Source organism: Lynx rufus, unplaced genomic scaffold (assembly GCF_022079265.1).
Source record: "Lynx rufus isolate CCGP_SWC_20201006 ecotype Redwood Valley unplaced genomic scaffold, mLynRuf1.p SCAF_14, whole genome shotgun sequence".
NCBI lineage: Eukaryota > Metazoa > Chordata > Mammalia > Carnivora > Felidae > Lynx > Lynx rufus.
In genome coordinates, this window is record NW_025814828.1 from 58,376,511 (window position 1) to 58,398,890 (window position 22,380).

Genomic DNA, 22,380 nt, shown 5'->3' on the forward strand with positions numbered 1-22,380 from the left:
TGATCTCTCCACTTTCTTTTGTAATTTTATTTATTTGGGGCATTATTTTTTTCTTTTTGATATCTCTGGCCAGTAGTTGTCAAATTTATTAATTTTTTTCAAATAATGAGCTCTTAGTTTTGTTGTTCTGTTCTACTGGTTTTTTGTTTGTTTTTTGTTTCTATATCATTCATTTCTGCTCTAATCTTTATTATTTCCCTTCTTCTGCTGGATTTAGGCTTTATTTGCTGTTTCCTTTCTAGCTCCATTATGTGTAATGTTAGGTTGTGTATTTGAGACTTTTCTTGCTTCTTTAAGTAGACCTGTATTGCAATATACTTTCCTCTTACAACTGCCTTTGCTACATCCCACATGTTTTAGACTGTCATGTTTTCATTTTCATTTGCTTCCATGTATTTTTTTATTTCTTTCTAAATTTCCTGGTTAGCATTACTTAGTAAAATGTTTTTTAACCTCCATGTATTTGTGATCTTTCCAAATAATTTCTTGTGGTTGACTTCAAATTTCATAACGTTTTTGTCTGAAAATATGCCTGGTATGATGTTTATCTTTTTGTACTTGTTCAGGCCTCATTTGTGACCCAGTATTTAATATGTTCTGGAGAATGTTCCCTGTGCACTTGAAAAGAATGTGTTCTGCTACTTTAGGATGTAATGTTCTGAATATATCTGTTAAGTTCATCCAGTCCATTGTGTCATTCAAAGCCATTATTTCCTTGTTAATTTTCTGCTTTCATGAGGTGTCCATTTGTGTAAATGCAAGGGTAATACCTCCTACTATTATTTTATTATTATGAATGATTATCTTTCTTTTTGTTAGTAATTTGTTTATATATTTGGGTGCTCTGAAGTTGGAGGAATATATATTTACAATTGTAAGGTCTTCATGATGGATAGACTCCTTAATTTTATATAATACCCTTCTTCATTTCTTGTTACAGTCATTGTTTTAAAATCTAGTTTGTCTGAGGGGCTCCTGGGTGGCTCAGCTGTTTGAGTATCTGATTTCAGCTCAGGTCATGATCTCATGGTCCATGGGTTCAAGCCCTGTGTTAGGTTCTGTGCTGACAGCTCAGAGTCTGGAGTTTGCTTCAGATTCCATGTCTTCCTCTCATTCTGTCCCTTCCCAGCTCATTCTCTGTCTCTGTCTCTCTCTCTCTCTCTCTCTCTAAAAAACAAAACAAAACAAAACAAAACAAAACAAAAAAACATTAAAAATTGTTTAAATCTAGTTTTTCTTATATGACTATTCTGGCTTTCTTTTGACATCCAGTAGCATGATAGATGGTTCTCCATCCCCTCATTTTCATTCTGATGATACCTTTAAGTCTAAAATGAGTATCTTATAGGCAGTATATATATATATGGATCTTGTTTTCTTTTTTTTTTTAATTTTTTTTTAATTTTTTTTCAACGTTTATTTATTTTTGGGTCAGAGAGAGACAGAGCATGAACGGGGGAGGGGCAGAGAGAGAGGGAGACACAGAATCGGAAACAGGCTCCAGGCTCCGAGCCATCAGCCCAGAGCCTGACGCGGGGCTCGAACTCACGAACCGCGAGATCGTGACCTGGCTGAAGTCGGACGCTTAACCGACTGCTCCACCCAGGCGCCCCGGATCTTGTTTTCTTTTAATCTATAATGATACCATATGTGTTTATGGGTCTGTTCAAATTGTCTTTTTCTTTTCTTTTTTTTTCTGTTTTGATCCATTGTGTCTTTTTGGGATTTTATCCACTTCTTCCAGATTGCCCAATTTGTTGGCTTATAATTTTTCATAATGTTCTCTTATAATTGTTTGTATTTCTGAGATGTTAGCTGGCCATGGGAACAGATATTATTAAACTTTTTAAAACAATAATATTACACTATACCTCATCTGCCTGTATTTAAGAATAATACTTGGCTATTATTGATAGTGCTGCTATAAACATTGGGGTGCATGTGTCCCTTCAAAACTGCATACCTGTATCCCTTGGATAAATACCTAGTAGTGCAATTGCTGGGTGGTAGGGTAGTTCTATTTTTAATTTTTTGAGGAACCTCCATACTGTTTTCCAGAGTGGCTGCACCAGCTTGCATTCTGACCAACAATGCAAGAAATCCACTTCCTCTGCATCCTCGCCAATAATCAAAAAGAATGAAATTTTGCCATTTGCAACTAGGTGGATGGAACTGGAGGGTATTATGCTAAGTGAAATTGGTCAGTCAGAAAAAGACAAATATCATATGACTTCAGTCATATGAATACTTTAAGAGACAAAACAGAGGAACATAAGGGACGGGAAACAAATATAAAAACAGGGAGGGGGACAAAACATAAGAGACTCATAAATATGGAGAACAAACAGAGGGTTACAGGAGGGGGGATGGGGAGATGGGCTAAATGGGTAAGGGGCATTAAGGAATCTACTCCTGAAATCATTGTTGCACTATATACTAACTAATTTGGATGTAAATTTAAAAAACAAATAAAATTAAAAATTAAAATAAATAATAGTTTAAAAAAAGAATGATACTTGGTAATAAAAAAGCATAGGTAAAATTACAGACTTCTACTTCTCACTGATTTTCTCTCCATAGAGTTCAACTGAAGATATCAAAGAGAGAAAACAGGCTACTATTTAATCAAATGACCCAAAATAAAAGATTTTTTTAATTCATAGTTCATGGTAACTGTGTCTCATTTATGCACATATATAAAATAATGTTATAAAGGGATTTTACTTCTGATGTGTCAGGTTTTCTGATATTGTAGAAAAAATTAAGATAATGATGTATACATAGCTAATTTTGAGACATGGATTTGAGAATAGAATGTGTTCATATTTGTTTTCAACTATCACAATTTTGGTGTTAAGGAAATTGTTACAAGAGTATCTTTTATTTTTCCTCTAAAGTGAGATCTGAATTGGAACATTCTAAGTTTTTGATGGTAAATTGCTTCTGTCAATAAATGGATGCCAAAAAAACAAACTTATTGCAGTAGTTTCTATATTTTATGTTACTGTAGCATTTATTTATTCACTAAGAAAAATACTTAGTGAGTGTTTCCTACATTCCTGATATTATTCTAGCCACTAAGAGATACAGAAGTGGAGAAGGAAACTTACATATACAAACTCATCTTACCAACTATGAAAGCAGTTCACTCAGTTTCCTTTTATTAAAAAATATGGCATTTTATTTAAATCAAGTAAAAGAATCTTTGTTCCTTAAAAGGAGCAACAGTGTTTTATACATATTTTTTTTTTCTTCTTAGTAGAGGTAGGCTGGGATAAGGTAATGCATGCATGTATGTGAGTGTTATGTATATTTATATAGATGTGGTCTGAGCTACACCCAGATGATCATCTTTTTTCGTGTTCTAATGTGGGAATCAAGAATATGAGATATTGGGGCGCCTGGGTGGCGCAGTCGGTTAAGCGTCCGACTTCAGCCAGGTCACGATATCGCGGTCCGTGAGTTCAAGCCCCGCGTCGGGCTCTGGGCTGATGGCTCGGAGCCTGGAGCCTGTTTCCGATTCTGTGTCTCCCTCTCTCTCTGCCCCTCCCCCGTTCATGCTCTGTCTCTCTCTGTCCCAAAAATAAATAAACGTTGAAAAAAAAAATTAAAAAAAAAAAAAAAGAATATGAGATATTGAACTGAAATTTCAGGGAGTCATCTTAGTCATTTATGGAATATAATTATATTTTTCATTCTTCATAAATATCACATAGGACAAGGTATTGAAGTTATTTTCAAAAAAAATAATAACCAACCTACCACATTACATTTTAGGACAGATGATACATAGAAAATTATACAGGCAGACTGTATATTTCCATTTATCTATCTATAAGCTATTTTTATTTCTATATATAACTTATCAAATAAGCTTTTACTAAATGTCCTTTATTAAAATTATGTATGCATGTAGGGTAGTCCCTCATTTATATCTATTTTAATAGGATAAACCATAAATATTTTGAGACCTTCATTGATTTCTTACCACATTTTATTAAACATATTCAAGGTCAAAATAGAAGAAAGTTAAATTGCAGATATAAGTCTTAATATTAAGTCATTTGAATTACTTAATCATGGGTAAAGGAAATACAAAGCTAGGCAATTATTCTCTTAATTGGTATATCTACATGATACAAGACTTGTTGAAAATTTATATATAGACAAAGCTGTCAAATATATTATTTTTTGTAAAATTTCCCCCATTAAATCCAATTCAACTGTTCCATGTACATTTAAAGCCTAAGTATGTTCTTCTACTAACTTATAGATATTAACTTATTTCTACTATTTACATGTGTTAAAAAGGATTAAAGACAACTTAGGTGATACAAATAAACTTTATTTAAAACTTTATGAAGTAGACAATCTTCTTTTGGATAACCACAAATGGGGCAGAAGACGGATAGGAAGCTTTTATAGAATAAAAAGTAACGAATAAGGAAAAGACAAAAAGAAAATATCTGATTAGCTGGGGCTACATAGTCAACCTGATTTCGGGTAAGAAAGCCAAGAGTTGGCTTGGTGTTTTGGGAATTTCTGACTGAATATAATACACTTTTGGTAAATCACAGCATTTAGAGGGACACACAAGTTATCAATATTTCAGTTTGCTACTGTTGCACCCCAGGTGGGAGCAGCTTTATTTTGGGCCTAGAAATTTATTTCAACAGCCTTCCTTTTGGGGTGCCTGGGTGGCTCAGTTGGTTAAGCGTCCAACTTCATCCCAGGTCATGATCTTATGGTTCGTGGGTTTGAGCCCCATGTTGGGCTTTGTGCTGATGGCTTGGAACCTAGAATGTGCTTCTGATTCTGTGCTTCCATCTCTCTCTGCCCCTCCTTAACTCACATTCTGTCTCTTTCTCTAAAAAGTAAATAAACATTAAAAACATTTTAACAGCCCTCCTTTTGATCATCTTCTTGACCATTCAACAGGTTTAATAAAAAATATTGATCTTAGTGTGACTCTGTACCATTGTCTCTTTGGATCTCAGTGTGTTATTCACAAGAGATGATCTCAGATGCCTATTCTTGGAGGTGGTTATGTTCTTTTATTTTCTTCTGTCATCACAGTCAGAGAGAGACCATCTGTTGGCTGGTCAGTTACTGCCCACATGCATTTAAAACTTTTGAGAGAAGGTAGTATATTAGGAAGAGAGTAATAACTATTAGCAACAAAACAATGTTGATGGTATGGAAAACACTCCTGGATCGGGATCCTCAAGACCCAAGTCATCTAGTATCAAATAAACCAAGAAATAATCATAAAGTGGGATATTACTTCTTTAAGGCAGTTACTCTATGTATTTCATGTAACTGTGTCTCCACTTCTGAGGAAGTCTTTATCCAGAAATCATGTTTCAGAAAAACTGAGGCGTTAGAAACTCACTAAGGAGATGTTTGTAATATGCAAAAAGAACTACAGGATCACTGGCACTCACCAAATTAAACCATCAGAGGGAAGTTTAGGTTATCATCATTTGTAATGGCATGAGAGGTATGAGAAATAGCATTATCTTTTCAGGCCAGGGAAAGGTAAAATGTAGAAAAAGAATCATGAAGACTTTCATGCTGCAAAAATTAGGAAAAGGATGGTCAAAGAGGGAATAAGGAATGAAAATAAATGTTCTTTATCTAATATTTTTGGAAAAAGCAGTCTACCTCAATGTCAGCTACTTCTCTCCATAGTCAAATTGATTTTGAGGCCTCCAGTATTTATTTTGGACCAGATGTCAGGTGGAGCCTTCTTCAGTTATGAAATATGTAATCAAGTTTTAACACCTTGTAATTTGGCAACAGTGTCCATTGTCAAGAGTACTTTATAGGATCTTTTCTATTAATCTTACTTTTGCAAAAGTATCAGTATAAAACAAGAATTGTATGTAAATGACAAAAGGCTTAAACATGCCCATGGTTAAATAACTGATGAGAGTTAATTTGATAAAGAAATGTAGTTGTTTCTGTGGAATACAGTAATTTAGCATAATAATTCAGCAATGAGAGTATCAACAAATTTATTAAAATGTTATTTTCTGGAATACCTATATTAGTAACATATATCCATACACATAAACCTAAGATGTTTTATCATTACTTATTTAATGTTTATTTATTTTTGAGACAGTGAGAGAGACAAACACATAACATGAATGGGGGAGGAACAGAGAGAGAGGGAGACACAGAATCTGAAGCAGACTCTAGGCTCTGAGCTCTCAGCACAGAGCCCAATGTGGGGCTTGAACTCACAAGCCATGAGATCATGACCTGAGCCAAAGTCAGACACCCAACAGACTGAGCCACCCTGGTGCCCCTCATCATTACTTCTTATTTGAAAATCCTTCGTACATAATTTAACATACCAAATAAACCTAATTAGTTTAACAGCTCACTTTTACAATGCAAGAGACAAATCCTTTCAGATTTTCCAGGGACCTTCTTGAAAATGTCAAAGTTGCTCAGAGGTTAAAAACATAAAGACTGCATTTAGAATTTGATTTTTGTGATGTTTGTCAAAAAAATATCAATTTAACCAAGTGACAAAGACATTCAGGGCAAATACAGAAAGTTACATTGCTGTGAACAAAACTTAGCTCTTCTTTTTTTTTAATTTTTTTTAATTAAAAAAAAATTTTTTTAACGTTTATTTATTTTTGAGACAGAGAGAGACAGAGCATGAACGGGGGAGGGGCAGAGAGAGAGGAAGACACAGAATCGGAAACAGGCTCCAGGCTCTGAGACATCAGCCCAGAGCCCGACGCGGGGCTCGAACTCACGGACCGCGAGATCGTGACCTGAGCTGAAGTCGGACGCTTAACCGACTGTGCCACCCAGGCGCCCCTTAGCTCTTCTTAATATGGAGAAGATGATTATCTTATGGAATCAGAGAATAACAACAATGTAAAAAACAGTAAATTATTTCTGTAAGGCACAAAATCTTTGCTCTCCAGGAAGATTAATTAAAAGGTAAATAAAAACCTTTGTTTGCTATTTCTTATTAAGAGAAAAATGATAAACTAAAAAAATAATTTGTCCTTTTTAAAAAAAAATTTAATGTTTATTTATTTTTTAGAGACAGAGCATGAGCAGGGAGGGTCAGAGAGAGAGAGGGAGGGAGACACAGAATCTGAAGCAGGCTCCAGGCTCCGAGCTGTCAGCACAGAGCCCGATGCAGGGCTCAAACTCACAAACCGTGAGATCATGACCTGAGCCAAAGTCAGATGCTCAACCGACTGAGACACCCAGGCACACCCCCCAAAATTTTGTCCTTTAAACAGAGAGAACCCAAATTCTAATTTTGTACCACTGTACTTTTTTTAAGCTCATTTTTCAAAAACTTAAATAAAATGATTCCAATATTATCCAGCTTGACCATATATAAAAATTCCTTTCCAAGATTTAATTTCCATAAAACTATATATTTTTAATATCCATTAAGATTTTGTCCTATGTTTTTTTTCCTCTTTCTCATTTTGGAACAATTATTTCACTTTACCTACTTTTCATTTCCTTTCACCTTCATATCAAAGTAGTTTTAATTATGTATATTAATTACAATTCTTAACCCTTAGAATCTTTAATTCTTAGTGAAAACTGATGAAGGAACATGGGGCAAGCTGAGGGCAAAGTATAGGCTGACAGCAACACCACCCCCAGGTGGGATATGTGTGATATTCCTGAGACACTCCTGGCTGTCCAAGAACAAGGGGAAAGAAAGAAAGCAAATGGTTGACTGATAGAGATCACAGTTATGCAGGACAGTAGTCTCCTTCAGTTATGGAAAACAGTAAACTGCAATAAAAGGGCAATCTCACACATAGCCTAACCTCCAGAAACATATAGACTCCAATTCCTGGAGCCCTAATATCACTCTCATCAAGATATAAGGGGGTTTAAAGTAATTGCCATGGTGATGTGGTAAACAAAGGCATATGAAAAATGAAATTCCCTTACTGTCTATAGCTCACTGACAAGTTCTTGAAACAGGCAGAGTGACCTTTCTTTAGGAGCTCAGCTGCATCGATGATGACACTTTGTTAGGGGAAAAGGGAATCTTGGCTTAACATTGTCCTGACCCCTCAAGATCCTGTGAGTCTTAAACATATAAAATTTCCTTTGCAAACCTCCTTTATCTTTAATTCCCAAGTATATGTTGGCAATTATGCACCAAGCATATGGCCCCTGATATACATCTGAAGGGTCTCATGACTGACGTTTTACTAAACAATAATAAATGATGTTTTCCTAATAACAGATAACTCCTCAAGTTTCTGGAAACCTTGTTTCTAAAATTCCTTAGAGACTTACACTGTCCCTAACTCCCTCCCAACCTGAAGGTATATAATCAGTAATTCTTCACAACCCCAGTGCAGCTCTCTCTGCCCATAGGCCCTGTTCCTGTGCTTCAATAAAATCACGTTTTTTCATGAAAGATGTTTTCAAGAATTATTTCTTAGCCATCATCTCCGAACCCCACCATCACCCCAAAGCCCATCAAAAACTAAGAAGTAAGCAATTATGGACTTTTATACTAACATTCTGTAGATTAGAAAATTTATATATATGTTTTATACCTTCTAGTTTTATATTATTCCTCATAATATTTTTTCAATATAGCACAAAACATATATTGCTGATATCTTTAGTTCCTTTATAAAAGGAAGCCAAGAGTAGATAAACCTGTGTTCAGTAATTAATGTTTTAGTATTTTATCTTAGATCTATTTAATTTACATCTTACATTTTTAATTTTCTTTTTCTTAATAATTATGTTTAGATTAATTGAGCTTAACATAAGCTCATTTGACTTTTAGTAAAACTAGGTAGGACAAAAGTTGTTTGCCTATATTATATTTAATATTGATAGCTCTTAAAGGCATGTCTGATTTCATTAAACCAACAAATTTAAAGTAGCTTTTATTTACTGAAGATCATCCTGGATAATGTGAACTTGAAAAACATTTGGATTAGTTTTTATATTTCTGAAAGTATATTTAATTTGTATAAATACTTAATTTTAAGCCAATTAAATGGCATTTTGGCAATACAATCCAGAGGTAGAAAAATATCACACATCTATAACATACTTACATTGCCATACATAAATATACAAATACAAAGATCTTATAATTTTTGTTTTATAAATTTAGCAATTAGAGAGGTATGCTAATTCAAAAGTCGCTAGTTTGAAAAAGAACAGTTGGATCTAAATTGTATTTCTGGCATAAGGGTGAGTTAAAATTTAACTCATATTTATAGAAACGGCTAAGTTTTTTTATTCATCTAGTTTCCAAATAGTCTTTCTCCCTTGTTTTTCCTCCTGATAAGAATTATTTTGGTTCCTAGAGAAATAGAAAGTCATGGATCAATTATATTTTCAGTGTCTTATCATCCTAAGTCAACACGTAATTTACCATTTCTGGGTCTGAGTTATGTAAATCTTTTTTTTTCCACTTCAACATTACATATGACACAATCTAAAGGCAAACTGATATAGGACATATAGAATGAACTTTCAAAATAACACATGAATTCCAAGGCAATCCCAATGGGATTGCTGTGGATCCTTTTCAAGACTAACAGAGTCTTGAATATCCCCATCAGTATGAGAATTAGAAGCAATTTTAAAGAAACTAATTCATAACTGTTACAAACCTTATGTCTAGCCCAGATTGTTAAATTTACCATCTTTAATTTTTGTCATATTTTCAGCAAGAATGTAAAAAATGGTGTGGAAGACCACTTTCTTCTCTGTGCTTCCAGATTAGTTTTGCATTCTGGGAAGATGGATAATGATGTAATTCTTAAAGATCTTAAAGGACATTGATTGCATTAAACAATTTTGAGCTTCAGTAATAGCTACTCACTGTTTCTTATTGTTATGATTTTTAGAAATACACAATGACATACAAGGACTGTTTTAATCCTCTACTAAACTCGATCCACAATGTCACAATTAATGAAGTCATTCAGGCCAAAAATGTGCTTTTGCCTGAATTACCAAGAAAATTACACCTACTCATAGAGTGATTACTAATTTGAAAGTATAAAAGCCTGATTGAAGCAAACCTCTCCATTTCTTTATCTTCATTTTCTTCCCAGATGTTTGTTTTCAATTTTTATAAGATGAATAAAACATAAGATTTGAGAACTTCACTATTGTGAGAACAATAGGGGGTTTATTATTTTCAGATTAGTAACAACAACGTTAGGAAAACAGGAGAGGAGAGAGTAACAAGTTGGAAGAATTGTTATCTCATCTTAACCCCTGGGAAAGCGTGTGGCATTATACTCTACTGTGAAATCTGCTCTGTTGAGGGAAAAATAGATAATCCACAAGGAAGAAGGGAGGGGAAAGTTTGTATTATTAACATTAAGTTTGAATCATGGTCTTTATTTAAATACAATCTTGATTAATTGTTCTTAAAAATGGTATTGATCTAGATAATCAACCTTGGGGCTTTTGTCAAAAAGGATTTTTTCAACAAAACTACGCTATTGATTACTTGCATCAGAATTTTATTGTGATTGAAATGCATTCAAGTCAAAGGTATTGATGATGCCACTAAAAATACCAGAGTGATACACTGAAACCCACTAAATAAACAACAAAAACTGATTTCAGAAGCAGTCACTAGTGGATCTTTGTTTGCTTCATCCCCTATCTTCTTACAATGATTTTTACTTTTGTAGCCTCATGCTACCTACCCCTTATTTTAACAGGCCAAACTGTAGCAAAACAAAGGCAAGAATAACAAAATTACAAAGGTGTCTAGTGGGGGACATCTGGGTGGCTCAGTCAGTTGAACATGTGATTCTTGATTTGGGCTCAGGTCATGATCCCAGGGTCATGGGATAGAGCCCCATATTGGGCTCTGCACTGAGCCATGGAGTCTGCTTAAGATTCCCTCTCTCTCTCTCTCTCTCTCCCTCTCCCCCTCTTCTCCACTCACACATGCTCTCTCTCTCTCTCTTTCTCTCTCTCTCAAATTAAAAAAATATATATTTAATGGTTAAAATCAAGCCCTACCTAGCCATCCCCAAAATTAGTAAATATTAACTGCCAATAAGTCTTCACTGATTTTTGCATTACTGTAAAATCCCAGAAAAGTGGGCAAAACACTTAAATCTTGCACACTATATTCAGTCACTTGAAAGATTTATTTGTTAGGTTAAAGATGAATATAGTAATTCTTATGGATCTGTATTTTTTTATAGAAACACATTATAAGTTCTCTAATTATATCCGTTGGAGTAGACTCAAGAGTGCACATAATAGCAAAAAGATTATTGCTATTTATATTAATAAGTCAACTCACTACCTTACCATTAACTGAAAGATGCACATCTAAGGTGTTTTGGCCATTGTGTAGATTTCAGAAAGATACATTTGATTGAGATAATCATAGTCAATCATTTATAAGGAGGTGCTACATTGACAAGAGACCTGATATTCTACCAAAGATCACCTTCCAATCCCATTTCATGCAGTATGAACAGCAAAAGCATTGCCATTCAATGCCTTCTGTCAACCAAAAGTATCTATCATACACCTAGGAAGAATAGTCAAAATAAAAGCCCAGGAATAGTACCTTTAAATGTTTATTTATTTTTGACATAGAGAGAGAGACAGAGCATGAGCATGGAAGGGGCAGAGAGAGAGGGAGACACAGAATGGGAAGCAGGCTCCAGGCTCTGAGCCATCAGCACATAGCCCAACCCAGGGCTCGAAGTCACAGACCGCGAGATCATGACCTGAGCCGAAGTTGGCCGCTCAACGGACTGAGCCACCCAGGTGCCCCCAGGTATAGTACTTTTAAAGAATGAGTACATTTATAATCATATGTTTGTATATAATGAATAGAAATCATAAAGTTGCATACAATATTTATGTTAAGAATAGAATAATTGTTTCTCGCGTTTTTTAAAGAGACAAGCAATATTGAACCTAACATACAAAATATATTAAGTAAACAGTTATTTTTTAGCCATATCATAAAAAGATGTTATTCTCAGACAAAAAGCAAGATGAAATAAAATGTCATTATAAAGCTACTTCATAAAGAACGTACTTTAAACAATTAAACCATGAAAAAGTAGAGTATGGAATGGGGGGGGAAGTACTTTTACATTGGAGTAACCTGGCAACCATTACTTCAACCAAGTGACCAAGTTGATCATCAGTGACAAGTATGATGATTGCATGTACCCATGAGCTGATGTATGATGAGAATAGCCATTAACTTCTGTTGTTTTCTTCTCAAGAGCCCATAACTCCAATATAGCTATGAATAAAACATCAAAAACACCCAAATTGAGGGATGTTTCATGAAATACCTGATCAGTATTCTTCAAAACTGTCAAGTGTATAGAGCAAAAGGAAAGTCTGAGAAACTGTCACAGCCCAGAGGTGACTAGAAGACATGAATAAATGTAACAGAAAAAATACATTAGAGAGAAACTAGTAAAACCGGAATAAACAGTGGAATTTAGTTAACAAGAATGTACAGATATTGGTTCCTAACTGATGACAAATGTACCATGAGTATAAATGTACCATAATACAAAGATCTTAACATCGTACAAGAGGGTACTGAGTGTTAGGTATTTGGGAAGTACTACAATCTTTGCCACTTTTCTATAAATCCACTATTCTAAAAAAAATAATAAAAACTTTATTGAAAAATGAAACCAATTAAATCTGTCTGGAAAAATAAACTATGAAATTTTTAACTTAACCATATTACCTTTTCTGAACCAAAACATGTTTGAAATAGGAACTTTACAATTACCAGTTACCTTAACTCTCACCTTCTAGAATCCATATTGTGACTATATATTATAATCCTTAGTTTGGCTATTTTATGTCTCCATTGTCTGATCACCATTATAAACATAGGTTTATTTCACTTTATTAAAAAAATTAGCATTTATTTATTTTTGAGAGAGAGAGAGAGCAAGTATGGGAGGAGCACAGAGAGGGAGACAGAAAATCCAAAGCAAGCTCCATGTTGTGAGCACAGATCATAAGCTTATTTTATACAAAATGGTCACATGACTTCTCAGGGCACCCCCTATATAGAGCACCCTAGAACCTACTGGTCCACACCCATCTCAGCTCCAGTTTGTGCACCAGGAACTTTCCCCACTGCACAGATTGCCATGAGACCACATAGCCCATGTCTCTTCAGCTCAAGCTGACCTGTCAGAGTGCCCCCTATGTGGAGCACACAGGGTGGCAGGGCCTGTACCTGCTTCAACTTCTGACAACTCACCTGGGATCCTCCTGATGAGCACCCCAGGATTCCCTGACCCATAAACACTTTGGCTCTGGCTGTCCTGCCAGGGCATCTGCTTCCCATATTACCTTGAGACCATCCCAACCTGTGCCTGCTACAGCTCCAGCCAAACTCACCAGTCACATGTTGTTTAAACAGGGGATATTTCTACATGAGGCCACTCTTTCAAGACTGGGAGAGAAATTTATTTTGTCTAATTCGAGAGAAAAAAAAGACACAGAAAATCAAACAAAATGAAAAGACAAAGGTATATATTCCAAGTGAAAAAACAAAACAATAATTCAGAGAAGTAACTAAATGAATTGGAGATAGGCAATTTATTTGATAAAGAGTTCAAAGTAATGGTCACAAAGATGTTCACCAGACTTGGGAAAAGAGTGAATAAACACAGTGAAAACTTCAACATAGTGATAGAAAAGATAAAACAGCCAATAAGAGTTGAAGAATACAACTGAAATTTAAAAATACACTAGAGTGAATCAACAAAAGATTTGATAAGGCAGAAGAACAGATCAGCAATCTTGAAGATAGGATACTGGAAAGCACCAAAGATAAACAACAAAAAGAAAAAAAAATATATATATATATATATATATGAAAATAAGTAAAAATATAAGAAAAAATATATATACATATTTTAGAAAAATGAGAATAGGTTAAGATACCTCTAGGGCAACAGAAATCATACTAACAACTTGTCAAATCTTGGGTCTGCAACAAAAGCAGTTCCAAGAGGAAAGTTTATAGCAATATAAGGCTACCTCAAGAAACACGAAAAAAATCTCAAACAATTGAACCTCATACTTAAAGAAGTAGAAAAATAAGAAAAAGAAGCCCCAGGGTTAGTAGAAGGAGGTAAATAATAAATATCAGAGCATAATAAGTGAAATAGAGACTAAAAAAATATAAAATATCAATGAAACCAAGAGCTAGTTCATGAAAATATCAACAAAATTAATTAAACTACAACAGACTTATCAAAAAACACAAAATAAATCATTCCATTAAATAAAATCAGAAATAAGATGTAACAAGTGATACCAGTAAAATACAAAGAATTATAAAAAAAAAACTCTATGAAAAATTATATGCCAACAAATTGGAGAACTTAGGAAAAAATGGATAAATTCCTAGAAACATACAATCATCCAAGACTAAATCAGGAAGAAATAGAAAATTTAAACACTGTTTACCAGTAATGAAATTGAATTAGTAATCAAAAAACACCCAACAAACTAAAGCCCAAGATGAAATGATGCAATAGGTGAATTCTAAAAAAAAAAATACATTTAAAGAATTAGTACCAATCTTCTCAAACTATTCCAAAAATATAAAAGAAAATAGAACTCCCAAATTCTTTCTAAGAGGAAAGCACTACTCTGTGCCAAAATCAAAGACACACGAAAGAAAGAAAGAAAGAAAGAAAGAAAGAAAGAAAGAAAAGAAGGAAGGGAGGAATTATAGGCCAATATCTCAAAAATAAACTCATATATGCAGAGAACAAAAAGCTAGGAGAGAAGGGGGTGGAAGATAGGCAAAATAGGTAAATAAGATTAATAAATACTAACTTCCAGTTATAAAATTAGTAAGTCACATGGATATAAAGTACAGAATAGGAAATATAATCAATAGTATTGTAATAAAGGGGAGATAACATGGCGGCATAGTAGACGAACCTTAGGCTCATCTAGTCCCTCAAGCACAACTAGATAACTATCAAATAATTATTAATAACGAAGGAGTCAATCTGAGGACTGACAGAACAAACTCTACAACTAAAAGGAGAGAGGAGGCTACATTAAGGAAGGTAGGAAGTGCAGAGGTATGATTTGGGGAAGAAACAGATCTTGGGTGCTGCGAATGGGAGAGAGCTTTGGTTGGAGAGAAAGGGAAGAAATCAAGGAGCACACAGGGAATACACAAGGATATCACTTCCTCAAAGCTATTGGCTGGTAAAATGAGGGGATGATTTTCATGAGTTTTTGTAAGCAGTGGGGCTTGAAGACTGAAGTTTTTCTTTTATTCTCTTTTCTTTCTTTTCCTTTTCTTTCTCTTTTTTAGAGAGAGAGTGCAAATGAGGGAAAGTGGCAAAGGGAGTGAAAGAGAGAGAGAGAGAGACAGACAGAATATTAAGCAGGCTCCACATTCAGCACAGAGCCTGAAGCAGGGCTTGAACCCACAACGCTGGGATCATGACCTGAGGTGAAATCAAGAATCAGACATTCAACCAAATGAGCCACCCAGGTGCCCATTGAATACTTTAGTTTTAAAGGTCTGAATGTTTGGCTGTGATAGAGCCCTGAGGATGCTTCCCTATTCCTGGAGAGAAGGCAGGCAAACAACCTGGGGGCAGATGGCACCATGATAAAAAGCCTTGGGCACACGGTGGGGTGGGGGGATGTTCCCTCTTCTTTGAATGCACCTGTGAGAGGCTGCATTCACAGACACGTGTCTACAGTGAAAAAAAGAGCCAGTGGGCTCCATTTATGTTCTCCATCCCTCAGCACATGCACAGAGCCTACTGTCAAAGATGGCTCCATCCACATCCTGACTGCATAGCCTGCTTGCTCCAAGTTCCATACCCCTGCATTCTGGTATGATTGATTTTTTTGTTCAAACCTGTATAAGTACCAACATGACAAGACCCTCCCCTAGAAGACCAACACAAGCCCACACACACACCACATTCCTAAAGCCTGGACTTTCAAAAGTCAGCAGGCTTGGATGGGATAGAGACTTGAAGGTGCTGCCCTACTCCTGGAGAGAAGGCAGGCAAACAATTTGGAGGCAGAAAGCTTGAAAAGAGAGACGTGAAAAATGTCTGGGACCATCAGGGGAGAGATTATTTGCTCTTTTGGAAGTACTTCTCAGACAGCAGCAAGCATAGAGACCCCTTTCCAGGGACAAAAAGTTGTCTGGTACCATTTCCCTCCCCTGCCCCTAAGCATAAACACAGAACCACCTTCAGCAAATAGCACAGGGACAACACTGGCTGCCTAAACTTCTTAGAGCAAGTACCACCATCCTGAAATCTGTCAGTACTTCCCTTCAGTCAAGTATGCCTCAGTCCCATCACAGCTGGCCCTTTACCCCCAGAAGAAATCCCTGCCCACACCATGTGTCTCAAACAGACATCTGGAAGGCTTCAGTTCCAGTGGAATTAGTAACACGTCTCATTTAACAAGAAGACCAGAGCACACCTAATTAAAACTCACCACACCCTGGCCAAGGACCAAACACTGCCCACTGCAGGCAAAGAGTGACTCAAAAGACAACTGGCCTGAAAGATAAAGAAGCCAAAACTCAGCAGCAAATTGTAAGTAGCACTTACATGAGATACTCCCTGAAGCAACAGGCCATGGACACTGTATGACTTCTTCACAAAGGCATTACCCTCAGGAGCAGGAAACATAACAGGCTTTTCTAACACAGAGAAGAAGACAGAGACTTAGACAAAATGCCAATATAGAGGAATTCATCCCAAATGAAACAACATGATAAGGTCATGGCCAGTGATATAAGTGAAATAGATATAAGTAATACGACTAATAGAGAATTTATAGCAACAACCCTATGGCTACTCATTGGGCTTCAGAAAAGAATGGAAAACTTCAAGAAGGCCCTTACCACAGAGAAAAAGGAGTTAAAAAACAGAAATGAAAAATAAAATAACTGAGATTTAAAACAAAATATATGCAATGAACACAAGGAAGGAAGATGCAGGGGAAGGAATAAGTGATGTAGAAAATAGAATAATGGAAAATAACGAAGCTGAAAAAAAGAAAGAAAGAAGAATTATGAAACACAAGAATAGGCTTAGGGAACTTGGTAACTTCATCAAATGTAATAACATTTATATCATAGGAGTACCAGAAGAAAAGGGAGAAAAAGGGGGAGAAAGGTTACTTGAAGAAGTCATAGCTAAAAAATTTCCATAATAGCTGGAAGGAAACAGACATGAAAATCAAGGAGGCACAGAGAACTCCCATCAAAATCAACAAAATCACATAAACACTAAGATATATTGCAATTACATTTGCAAAATATAGTGATAAACAAAAAACTCTAAATGCAACAAGACAAAATAAATCCCTAACTTACAAGGGAAGACTCTAAGGCTAGCTGCAGATCTCAACAGAACCTTAGCAAGTCAAAGGGAGTGGCATGGTATATTTAACAAGCTGATTGGGAAATAACTGCAGCTAAGAATAATATATCCAGCAAGGCTATAATTCAGAACAGAAGGGAAATAAATAGTTTCCCAGACAAGCAGAAACTAAAGAAGTTTGTGACCACTAAACCAGCCCTGCAAGAAATATTCAAGGGGACACTAAGTGGAAAGAGATGACAAAATTGACAAAGACAAGAAAGAGAAAATCTCTAGAAAAAATGACAAAACAAGTAAAAAAAGTGGCATCAAATATGTATCTGTCAATAATTTCTCTGAATGTAAATGTCCTAAATGCTCTAAACAAAATACATAGGGTGTCAGAATGGATAAAAAAAGAGACCCATCTAAATGTGGCTGATAAAAGACTCACTTTAGACCTAAAGACACTACAGATTGAAAGTGAAGGGATGGAAATTCATTTATCAAGATAATAGACATCCAAAGAAAGTTGTAGTAGCCATACTCAGGTCAGGGGAACTATATTTGAAACCAAATTTGAAACCAAAGATTGTAAAAAGAGATGAAGAACTTCAAAATACCATAATGAAGTGGACTATCCACCAAGAATATCTAACAATGGTAAATATTTATGCCCCCAACATGTTATATATAACAACATATATATATATATATATGTAATATATAACGTGTTGTTATATATAACGTGTTGTTATATATAACGTGTTGTTATATATAACATGTTGTTATATATAACGTGTTGTTATATATAACATGTTGTTATATATAACGTGTTGTTATATATAACATGTTGTTATAACAATTGTTATATATAACAATTGATAGCAAACATAAGGAACTCATTGATAACAGCATATTAATAGTAAGGGAGCTTAATACCCCACGTACATCAATGGACAGATCATTTTAACAGAAAATCAGCAAGGAAACAATGGCTTTCAATACCACACTGGACCAGATGGACTATGCAGAACATCCCATCCCAAAGCAACAGAATACATATTCTTTTTAAGTGCACATGGGATATTCTCCATAAAGGATAACATAGTAGGTCACAAATCAGGTTTTAGTAAGCACAAAAACATTGACATTATACCATGCATGTTTTCTGACCATGATGTTGTTAAACTTGAAGTCAACCAGAAGAAGAAGATATGGAAACAGCACAATTACACGGAGGTTAAAGAACATGCCACTAAAGAATGAATGGGTCAACCAGGAAATCAAAGAATAAATAAAAAATACATAGGACCAAATAAAAAATGAAACCACAAGGACCCTAAACCTTTGGGATGCAGCAAAAGTAGTCATAAGAGGGAAGTATATAGTAACACATTCCTAGTTCCACAAGCAAGAAAAATCTCAAATAAACAACCCAACCTTACATCTAAAGGAACTGGAAAAAAAAAAAAAACTAGAAAGAAATCATAAAGCCAACAGAAGAAGGAAAATAATAAGATTAGAGAAAAAAAGATACATAAACTAACAAACAAACAAATAGATCAATGAAACCAGAAGATATTTGAAAAAATTAATTAGACTGATAAACCCCTAGCCAGAATTATCAAAAAAGAGATAAGAAATGACACAAATGAAAGAGGAGAAATGACAACCAGCACCACAGAAATACAAATAATTATAAAAGAATATTATGAAAAATTATATGCCAACAAATTGGACAACCTAGAAGAAATGGATAAATTCCAAGAAACATATAAACTACCAAAACTGAAACAGGAAGAAAGAAAACTTGAACACACCCAAAATAAGCAAATAAACTTAATCAGTAATCAAAAATCTCCAAACAGGGGTGCCTGGGTGGCTGTCACTTAAGCATCTGACTTCAGCTCTGGTCATGATCTCATGGCTCGTGAGTTTGAGCTCTGCATCTGGCTCTGTGCTGATAACTCAGAGCCTGGAGCCTGCTTCAGATTCAGTGTCTCCCTCTCTCTCTGCACCTCCCACACTTGTGCTCTCTCTCTCTCTCCCTCTCTATCAAAAGTAAATAAACAGTAAAAAAAAATCTCCAAACAAAATTCCAGGGAAGGTGGCTTCCCAGGTGAATTCTATGAAACAATTAAAGGAGAGCTAATATCTATTCTTCTCAATCTATTTCAAAAAATATAAATGGAAGAAAAGCTTCTGAAGACATTCTATGAGGCCAGCATTACTCCGATAACAAAATCTGATGAAGACTGTATTAAAAAAGAGAACTACAGGCCAATATCCCTGATGAACATGGATGCAAAATTCTCAACCAAATATTAGCAAATCAAATCAAAAAGTATATTAAACGAATCACTCACCATGATCAAGTGGGATTTAATCCTGGGCTGCAAGCATTACTCAGTTTTCACAAAGAGGATAGAACCACATGATTCTTTCAATAGATGCAGAAAAATGATTCAACAAAGTAAAACATACATTCATGATAAAAAAAAAAAAGCCCTCAACAGAATAGAGTTAGAGGGAACATATATCAACATAATAAAGCACATATATGAAAAACACACATCTCATATCATTCTCAATGGGGAAAAGTGAGAACTTTTGTTCTATGGTCAGGAAGACAGGGATGTTCACTCTCATCACTGTTATTTAACATTGTACTAGAAGACCTAGCCTCAGTAATCAGATAACAACAACAACAAAATAAAATACATGGAAATCAGCAAGGAAAAACTAAATCTTTCACTATTCACAGATGACATGATACTCTATATAGAAAACCCAAACACTACACCAAAAATTTTGCTAGAACTGATACATAAATTCAGGAAAATCGCAGTATACAAAATCAACATACAGAAGAGAGATCCAACATGATGGAGAAGTAGGGGGACCCTAAGTTCCCTTGTCCATCAAACACAGCAGTGTTGAAGCCAAAGGACTTTGAATTCCAAGAGTCCAGGCTGCAGAGTGACAAAGACATCTCCAGGGCACCATGGAGAAAAACTGGTGGCCCATAGATGAGTAATTGTGAACTGGGAGAGATAAATGGGCCTCATAGCCATGCTGGGGAGAGATCCCCTTCTGTGGAGAAACAAAGGGAAGAGGAGAGGCTGAGGAAGCATAGGACTGTACCTGGACAAGAGAAAAACCATGGACCTGGATGGAGAAAGATCCAATCTCTAACTGCAGGGCTTTCTCCAAACTGGGGCCGGGGCCCACTTTATGCACTGGGGAGAATGGGAGCCAGCCCTGAGATCAGTAACTAGTTAAGAGACACAGTGTTAAGTGGAAGAAAGAAATCCCCTACCTGGAGTGCTGTAGGAAGAAGGTATGTAACCTTTCAAAGGACAAAGACTGCATGCACCCGCCAGTCAAAGGCAATATATTGGAGCATGGAGTGGCATTCACCTGGTACCAGGGTGCAGAGTGAGATCCATTAAAACATCGGGATTTAAATCCCAGCAAAGAAACAGGGAGGCACAGGAGTAGGTGGAGCAGGACAAACTGCCTTGTTGATGTCCGCTGTACTGCAAGGATTGCCCACAGTGAATTGGGACACCCAGTCTGTGGAGGAGAGACATTGCCAATAAGGTGGAGTTTCAGGGAACAGAGAGTGGGCCCACAATGGAAATGGGACCCTGCCCACAGTGGAGATGTGACCCCCCCCTTATATACAATCACGCTATTCTACACCTGGTAACTGAATATCTACTGGAGCGGGATTGACACTGAAGAACCAGACAGCCCCTTCTCCACACGAGCACTATCAACGGTTCCAAGGCACCAGGCAGTTTGCATTTTCTGATTTAATTCACACACACATACATTTTTTCCCTTTTCTTCCTTTTCTCCTTCTTGTTTCTTCCCTACTCTAGTCTGGTTATTCTAGTAGTTGGTTTGCTTAAGCAGACATATTTAATCTATTCAGTTTATACCTGTTCCATACCTCCTTCTTACTTTCCCTTCTCTCTATCTGGATTAAGCATAGAGTTTCTCTGCCTGGTCAATTTTACTTTATTTTCTTTTTCCCCACCCCTGTCACACCTCTGTTTGTATGGGATAAGACCTCTTCCATCAACAACGCCACACCCCATTGTTTTTCTGTAGCAGGTGTTTTTGGGGTTTTTTGTTTTTTGGTTGTTTTGTTTGTTTGTTTTCTATTCCAGGGCTACTTCACAGAACGAATCAAAGCACACCTGGTGGATGTCCAAAACATCACTATGAGTAGGGAGAAATAGCAACCAGAAACACAACAACAGAGAGTAAGTAACACACCCAAAAACCACAACCTGAAGGGCCAGGTCCTGGACAGTGTATGACCCCTCTTGAATATAGTAGTACTCACAGGTGCAGAACACATAACAATCTTTTAAAACACATAAGGGACAAAAAAAAATAGCCAAAATAATGAAATGGAAGAATTCTACTGAAAAGAATTCCAGGGAAAAAAAATGACAGCTAAATAATTGATCAAAACAGATATAAACAATATAACTGAACAATAATTTAGAATAATAGTCATAATATCAATTACTAGGCTTGAAAAAAGCATAGAAGACAGCAGAGAATCTATTGCTGCAGAGATCAAGGAACAAAAAAAATTGTAATGATGAGTTAAGAAACACTCTAAATTAGGGACAAACTAAACTACAGGATTGAAGAGGCAGAGGGAAGAATTGGTGAAATAGAAGATGAAATTATGGAAAAAGACAAAGCTGAGAAAAACAGAAATAAAACAATACTGGACCACAAGGGGAGAACTAGAGAACTGAGTGATTGAATGAAACATAATAATATCCATATCATAGGAGTTCCAGAAGAAGAAGAGAGAAAGGGAAGGAAGGTGTAGTTGAACAAATCATAACTGACAACTTCCACAATCTGGGAAAGGAAACAGATATTGAAATCCAGGAGTTACAGAAAACTCCCTTCAAACGTAACTTAAATCGATCTTCTGCATGACATATCATATTGAAACCGG